Genomic DNA, 8,758 nt, shown 5'->3' with positions numbered 1-8,758 from the left:
CACCAGGCCACTTGGTGTTATAACACTTCTCAGTCAGCAGGGGCCACTTCCACGTTAAAATTTAGATTAAAAAGCTGCACTGTGAGTGGTGACTGGCTCCCAAGGCAGCTTTCGGAATACGAATATGTTTTAGGACCTGCTCAGCTGTATCTTTTCTACCTCCTTCCTCGACCCCCTTGTCACCCTCAGTATCTCAAAGGTCCAGCTTCTTTCAAATTCATTTCTGTATCAGAAGTTAATGACTCACTAACACACAGGTGAATGGATGAAATCCCTAGAATAACAGGAGCCTGCAAAGCCAAAGCCGCTCCCCACCTACCTCTGTGAGCCTGCGAATGCAGAGGGTGCCGGTGGAGAAACCTGACTTTTCCTTTTCTTTTCTGTTGGCTGGAATAGGAATGGTGATTTATTTATAGATCTAAAATAATTTTTGAGAGGCAGTTACATTTTTTAATCTATATATTTACTACAGTATATGTATGCAGACTATTTCTTGTGACATGGTATAATCCTAAAAGATTCTCAACTCCTTATGGGGTCTTTTTAGTATGTGAGAGAGGCAAAGGCGAAGCAGGAGGCTTAATATGAAAAGACTGTGACACTCAGGGTTAGCAGTTGAACATACTTTGTATTCATGGAGATTAATATACAGTTAAGAATCAAAGACTACTATCTTACATCTATAATGATAGCATTTTCCTCTAAATTGGACTATTATGTTAAACATATTTTTAAATGGGGTATCAACTAAGAAAATACCAACCTTTTACGTTTCCATTTCCATTTTAATCCCCAGAAAATGACTGTCCTCATGTGACTGTGACTTGAAAGGTTTTTTTTTTTCTTCTTGGATGAATATCATAGCCAGGGAGGATGTGTGTCTGAAGTAACACCAGGTTCTCAGTGCCTAAGAAGAGCTCAGGTAAGTTTTGGACAAAAGCAGAATGACTCTGAAGAAAAACCTGATTCAGAGCAGGTGCTAGAGAAATCTCAAAATTGTGCTCAAACCTATAATCTGGTTCTATGATTAATCATAATTTTCTTCTACTTTTCCATTAGAAAAGTGGACAGAATCACCTGAAGTATTTTGTGTACCTGCAATTCAGGGTAGGAAAGAGGTATAATCTCAGATGAGAATACAGGAGAGAAAAATGGAAGTCAGACACAGGAAATATGCATCAATCTGTCACTCACTTTTAAGGCGTCCATCACAGAAATAAGTGACAACAGCTAACACAAACTGCATTATCTATTATGCAGTTTGTTGCAATTATTTATATACTTACTCATCTATAAATGTAAATTTTTCACTCAAACTTTGACTCTTAAATTTTGCATGTTTTATATCTAAAATGTTAATAATAGTCTGCACTTCTAAAAGGTGAAAAGCCTGTCAGTTTTATGCTGTGGAAGTAACATTTCATTTTTGCCAACACTTGCTACTGTGAAACAAAGCCCTCATTTTTTTTTTTTTTAACATTTTAGAATTAATGGCAATCATAGAATTTTGCTTAGGCTTTGATAGTAGAAATAATGTCAGCTATGCACTTGTTACGCACAAATTGCATTTCCATAAATTTTTTTTTTTTTCTAATAATGGGAGATTTACTTTTGGCTAAAGGATTTGACAATTATCTTCAGATATACATTCCTTATACAAGCAGACACTATGCACTGCTGCCACAACCAGCTTGTTTCTAATTTTGTACCACGGGGTAAATGACCTCTCGCATCCTTTTTTGTTTACAGAAGATCTCAACAGAATAGAAACAAGAATGTCAGTGTGCTGTCGGTTGGTGCTGCATTTTCTGATTCTGCCGCCCTCTCTTTTTGACTTTTATTTATTTTAAACGACATGCAGGGAGCTGCCGTTGTGATGTTGCTGCTGTTGGAAACACACAGATGTTTTGTTTCCAACTCACTATTGGATCACGGTTTTTCCCCTGATCATCAACATTTGTGGGTGTTTTTTATGAAACAAACATTGTGTTAGCTATCAGGTATCTTAATTATCGGAAAATAAAGAATACATTCATGAAACAATGAAGGGTATTAAATTTATATAGTGATTTTATTTTCAAAAGTCACCATTTAATTTCAAATCTTTAAAGTATCTATTTTCACTAAACAGCTATTTTAGAAAAGAAAATCTAAATAAACTTTTGACAAATTGATAGAATTTCCTTGCTTATTATATCTTGCACTAATAATATAATACAATACTTTAAATATATTTAGGTTGCAAATGATGGTGAACTATTAAAATTTCCTTTGTCAAATGTGGAAATCAAGAGGCTCCAAGACAAAGCACTAAAAAATTTCATCAAAGGTGAGCATACATTATTTCCAAAATATCTTTATTTTGATTAGACTGAAACTTTCATAAGACATTATCCAAAACTATGAAACCTATGTGCAGGTACTAGAAAGTTATCTTAAGTATTAGAAATTTAATTTAAAAACTATGAGCACTAAAGAATAGATAAACTATAATTGCAGAATAATTCAATTATTTTGGTGATTCACATAGGAAAACTCATCTTGTTTCTTTATAGTCATATCCAGAGTAATATATTGTTATATTCTTGAGAAATAAATATAATATACAAAACATCCATTCAAAATTAGAAATTATTTTCTTTCTATCAAAATAAAATCTTCTTTCAGCCTGCTTATTACATGTAGCTAAAGAGCTATTTCTAATTTTAGAAGTAAAATAGTAATTTTTAAAAATTATTGTGGCTCCAGAAACAGATAATATTTGATGTTGCTGTACATATCTTTCATCTGACTTGCCGAAAACTAAGTATGATTTAAACTCACATTTTATTGTTATTAATTGTAACAGTGATACCGTTACATTATTAATGGTTTATTTTTACTAATCTTCTTATGTCCCAGAAGACAGAAGAGTAAAAATATTAAATTAGCAATTTATTCTGCTTACCTTTCATATTTAATAATCACATTAAACAAATGACAAGAAGAGGTTATTTGTCTTTTTGCTTCACTCTGCCTAGAAATATGATCTCAGAAGAAAAATGTTTTTGTAAACAGAGTTTAAGACTTCTTTGGCGATAGTAGAGGCAGACCGATAATCTTTTCTAAATAGTAAGCACACATCACTGTTGTTGGAGAATAATTAGAAATAGCTTGAGATAATATTCTTACAAGAACAAAATTTCCACTTAGTAGCATAACAATATTATAATCACTGGACACAGAGGCCTTGTCTCTGGCTCAAGGCGCTGATCTCCAGCTTTGCCTTTGAGTTCGTTGAATGCATTAGCAAAGGTTTGCTGTGTTTTGCACGGCCAGGCAAGGTGGTTGCCTAGGTTAAACTCAGACCTGTGTGTAAGCTGGATTTAAGGAACTTTCACAATAATTTTATAACTCTCAGGTTGAAGAATGCTGAGTAAAGTACTTAGAATTTTGGAAACATGGGTAATTGTCCAACTTGTTAAATAAAATCAATACATACTTAGCTCACCTTTGTTATACCTACGATTTTTTAGTCTCAACCACCAGGATACTTTTCATTTATATGTTCAAACAAAAAGTAGTAAAAGATATTATAATGGATTTGAGTACACGTTCTCCTTTTAAAAATTTCTCCCATTGGTTATTATCTAATGAATGAAAAATTGGGGAAAGAAGGAGGAGGATTTTATATATTATATTTTATAGGATCTTGATCTCCTTTATCTGTGTATTCTGTTTTTATTAGCTTTATAATGTGTAATGCTTTCTTTGAAACATGAAAATAAAACTATGATAAAAAGAATAGGACCTTTACTACTTTTCATTTCATATTTCTTAAAGCCCGCTAAGACAGTAACTACACAGGTATACTGAACACCACTTACTTAGGGGTGTTCTTAGTATTAGGTACTAGATATTCAGGTTTTTAATAAGATATGTTCAGACAAGATTGTATGCTTCTAAACTGCTCTAGAAGTGCAAAAGAGTTCACTTGGAGAAAATAATGTTTTAGCTTGAAGCATTAATGAAGTTTAACCAGGCAAATTTCAGAAAGGCAACTGGATACATCTGAGTTGAAATCAACAGAGGACAGGAGCCACAAACCCATAGACGTACGGGAGACACAGCACATCTTGTGTTGCGATGTTCCCGCGACTACCTCACTGGGCCCTTGTCTTAGCACAGGGTCAGTTACGTCATAGGTGTTTAGCAGAAGAGTTCACAGAAAGATGGACTCACAAATGTTAGAAGCAAAGAAACAAATGCTTCATTCCCCAAACAAACACCTAACTGGAGATCAGGTACTTGGGGGAACCTACAAAGGTAACAATGACTAAAACACAAGGCAAGCACGGAGATGGGAAAGATTTACAGGAAAAGAATGAAGAACAGTGGCAGGTGAGCAGTTCGTGAGCGCTGCACATCAACTAAACGTGTTCTGTTCTCTTTGCACCCGGACGCCACACTCTCTCCCCATTTTTCATTTCTTCTGATTACTTAGCCAGGGCTCTTCGTGTTCCACAATTCTTCATCCAAAAGTCTTTCTGCTGGTTTCCTTCGCAGGTGAAGGTGTAATGCAGCCTGTCAGAATGCCAGAATTTTAGTGTATCTAAGTTTAGGTTACTTTTTAAATCTAACTTATTTTTATGTTACAGAAAAGCAATTGTTAATCATGATCGTTTGCCATAATGATTTAAAAGATGAGAAAAAAATGGAAATTGAAAATGTAAGGATTCATAAATCTACCTCAAACACAGGAAAAATGGTCATAATTTTTCCTACTAATATATTTTATGTGTCCATGTTTTCTTGAATTTTTTTTTTTTTTTTACTATGGTACCTAAGTGAATAGATAAGGTGGCCCGAGCCTGAGCGAAGAGAGCGCCGTGTAACCCAGAGGCAACCCAAGGGTTCCACTTACACATGTGTGCGTGCATGTGTGAGATTTTTCCTAATACTGAAGCTTCAGGAGTGCTTTTCTTGTCAAATTCTCTCTCCTCTTCATCAGCTTCAGAGTCCATGCACTTTGTCATCCACATCATCTTCCATTATCCATTTTTCTGCCAGGGCAAGAAAAGCCTGAAGGATGTAAATACTTCTGGCTGATACTGGGAGAGCAAACTGCCACAGGGAGCCAGCAGCTGTTTGGGGACTCTCCGTCTTCCTGGTGTGTAAATGACTGCTGCCATGCTGTTCGCAGGTTGATGGGACAATGAAGGGACAGCATACTCTACACCCCGCCGATTTATTTCAAGGGTGACAAGACCTTCACAATCCCTGAAAGGACATTGCTATTTCTTTTATTTTTCCTTTTTTATTTTAAACTGTTTAAATATTAGTGAAAAAAAATGTTGGAAACATTTAATGAGATACAGAAGGGACAGTCTTAAAACTATCTAGGTTAGTGTAGATAGCATGAAATATTCAGATTTGGGGAAGTAGAAAATACTGTGTGAAGTTTCTATGAAGCATAGACAAGTGGAGAAAATTTGACCTAACTAAACGGGAATGGATAAGAACCACTTCTACATCCAGGACTTGGAAAGCAACACAAGGACTCAAACAATTGTGTTCAAATTTACCAACCTTTTCAGACTTATTAACCCAATCCTGAATAATGCAAAACAAAGTTTTATAAAGAACAAAATATTACTTGAATATATGTAAAGTTTGTCATGAAATATTTTATGAAAATTATTCATGTAGAAATAGAAAGTGAAGGCGGGTGCAGTTCTGGCATTCCTATAGATTTAATGTTTGGTTTGTAACTTCTCCTAAGATAGTTTTAGTTGAAAACATAGCTGGAACTGACCAGCCGAAGTATGGCAGATTTTTCTTTATTCTTCTATCCATAATTGTATTATAACAGTTCCTTCTTACTGAGAGTCAGAGCGAGTGATTGTTAAATGTTTCTTTCAGTTCCATAATAGACTCTCTCCAGGAAACAACCAAAAAGATAAATCAATACAACAAAATGGTGCAAATAATTTTCCTTTGAATAGCAGGCAATACACAAATGTCTGAATTTTGAAAGACTCTGAAGTTATTAGAAGGATTTTATGTCAAGTAGTTTTTATTGTACATCATTTGGATAGTGCTACAAAATTCAGAGCTGTAGCCTGTAAAGGAACAGTGTAACACCATCTAACTTTCAGCCTATGGCTTCCTATATTATTACTGGCCCAGACACTCTGAGGATACATTGTTTGCTTTTATGAATGGGATAAATGAATAACAAATATTGAAATAAACTTTGGCTTTATCAATAAATATTTTAATGTTCTAGTAACATTAATAATAAATGTATTTTCTAAAATTATTTTTATGGAATCAACTGGTATTCAGTACAATTTTTACAACCTCCCTCACAAAAAGAAAATAAAATTAAAAAAAATTAATTTAAAATTATTGAGCTAAATGTCTTTGAAAAAAATGAAAAGTAAATGCATTTAAGTTCTAGAAAATATTGAATATAGTTTGGAAACTTTCAATATGTAATTCAGTAATTCATTTGATTCCAAACTTTTAATCATTTATCTTTTAAGAAGTCCAGCAACAGTATTCAGCAAAAATATTGACTGCTTTTTCACGGCTGTGCTATAGTCTGAGTACATGTTAGGTTGGATGGAAAAGGGTTGGGAGGAGGTGGGCTTGGGTGGCTAATGACTGCAGTGAGAGGTGGCTGTAAACTGCCTCCATTTTTGTATTACTTATGTGCCATTGCAAGACATTTTATTTTTTAATGACAAAAGAAACCAAAGAAATTTTGTATTTGTTTTTAGAGCTTACAGAATGTACCCATAAGCATTTTTTTAATCTCAACTAATTAGAGTAATTATTAATTAACAACAATTAATTCCTTTCTTCTTTCCCTTCCTCCTTCCCGTCCTCCTCCTCTTCTTTTTTCTTCTTCTTTTGCTTCATTTTCCTCCACCTCCTCTTTTTTCTTATGTCTCTATGGTGTGTCTTTCTCCCTTTCTCAATTCACATTGTTCAGAATTTAGATGTTGAGATTAAAATGCTCATAATTTTCTGCAACTGAAGTTTCCAAGTTCATATAAATTTATACAAATTCTAAGCATATGAGTTTCTTAGTAAGATTCATTCAAGTCACATAATTTGGGTTATTTAGTCCATAAAATTTCCAAGTTGCAGGGAGACAGATTTTTGTTTTTCTCTTCTTTTAATGGAGCTAATGTTTTCCCCCAGAGAAGGCCAGGCTTGCGATCTCTACATGTCCTTTCTTTTCTTGTCCTATTGTTAATACTGTCTCTTTTACCTTCTAAACTTCCAAACTTAAATTGAACTACTCAACTTTTCCAGACTTTGTTTTTACTTTCTATCATTCACTATTATGGCATCATCTTCAAAAATTATTTTCAAAAGACAGAAACAATTCAGAGTATTAAATCTAATTCTTCCAAAATATACTTTAGCTGCAAAGCAAAAACACATTCTTTTCCCATATATTTCTGGTTCTCATTCTATTGTGCTGATCTAACCCACTGTTCATTTTCACCCACCATTCTTTTCTGTGTATTATTTTACTTTCACATGCAGTTATTTCATTATACTCCTCTTTTTGGTATTCTCTTTTTAAAATTTTTTTTATTAATATTAAATCATAGCTCTGTACATTAATACAATCGTGGGGCACCATACACTGGTTTTATAAACAGTTTGGCACATTTTCATCACACTGGTTAATATAGCCTTCCTGGCATTTTCTTAGTATTGTGTTAAGACAATTATATTCTACATTTACTAAGTTTCACCCTCCCTCCACCCATCCTCCCCCCTCTCTCCTCTCCCTCTCCCCATTCCCCATATTCTTAGGTTATACTGGGTTATAGCTTTCATATGAAAGCCAAAAATTAGTTTCATAGGAGGGCTGAGTACATTGGATACTTTTTCTTCCGTTCTTGACATACTTTACTAAGAAGAATATATTTGAGATGGAGTCTTGCTCTGTTGTCTTGGGCTAGAGTGGCTTGGCCTCAGTCTAGCTCACAGCAACCTCAAACTCTTGGGCTCCAGCAATTCTCTTGCCTCAGCCTCCTGAATAGCTGGGACTACTAGTGTGCAGCACCAAACATGGATAATTTTTCTATTTTTTTACATAAAAAATAGAAATTTGCTCAGGCTAATCTCAAGCTCCTGAGCTCAAGCAATCTACCTGCCTCATCCTCCCAGAGTGCTAGATTACAGGCGTGAGGTGCTGCGCCTGGCTCATCATGCTTTTCTTATACTTTCCTTTTCCTTTTCTTATATTTGATTTAAATGCTATATATTATTTCACATTTTGACTAAGTATAGCTCCAAAGTGGTTTCTTCAGGCTTCATTTAAAAATTTATTTAATTTTTTTTTTTTTTTTTTTTTTTTTATAGAGACAGAGTCTCACTTTATGGCCCTCCGTAGAGTGCCGTGGCCTCACACAGCTCATGGCAACCTCCAACTCCTGGGCTTAAGCAATTCTTTTGCCTCAGCCTCCCAAGTAGCTGGGACTACAGGCGCCCGCCACAACGCCCGGCTATTTTTTGGTTGCAGTTTGGCCGGGGCCAGGTTTGAACCCATAACCCTCAGTATATGGGGCCAGTGCCTTACCGACTGAGCCACAGTGCCCAGCTACTTGGGAGGCTGAGGCAAGAGAATTGCGTAAGCCCAAGAGTTAGAGGTTGCTGTGAGCCGTGTGACACCATGGCACTCTACCCAAGGGCGGTACAGTGAGACTCTGTCTCTACAAAAAAAAAAAAAAAAAAAAAAAAATTATTTAAT

General features: G+C 35.0%; 1 long non-coding RNA gene across 1 annotated transcript; it reads left to right on the top strand.

The window, feature by feature from the left end:
• Positions 1-817: 817 nt before the first annotated feature.
• On the top strand, positions 818-5,390 carry LOC128585346 (uncharacterized). Its single transcript, XR_008380032.1, has 3 exons — positions 818-922; positions 2,239-2,329; positions 5,050-5,390. It is a non-coding gene; the product is annotated as an uncharacterized LOC128585346 (long non-coding RNA).
• Positions 5,391-8,758: the final 3,368 nt, after the last annotated feature.

Source organism: Nycticebus coucang, chromosome 5 (genome assembly GCF_027406575.1).
Source record: "Nycticebus coucang isolate mNycCou1 chromosome 5, mNycCou1.pri, whole genome shotgun sequence".
In the NCBI taxonomy this organism is placed as follows: Eukaryota; Metazoa; Chordata; class Mammalia; order Primates; family Lorisidae; genus Nycticebus; species Nycticebus coucang.
This window is presented reverse-complemented; position numbering and strand designations above follow the sequence as displayed.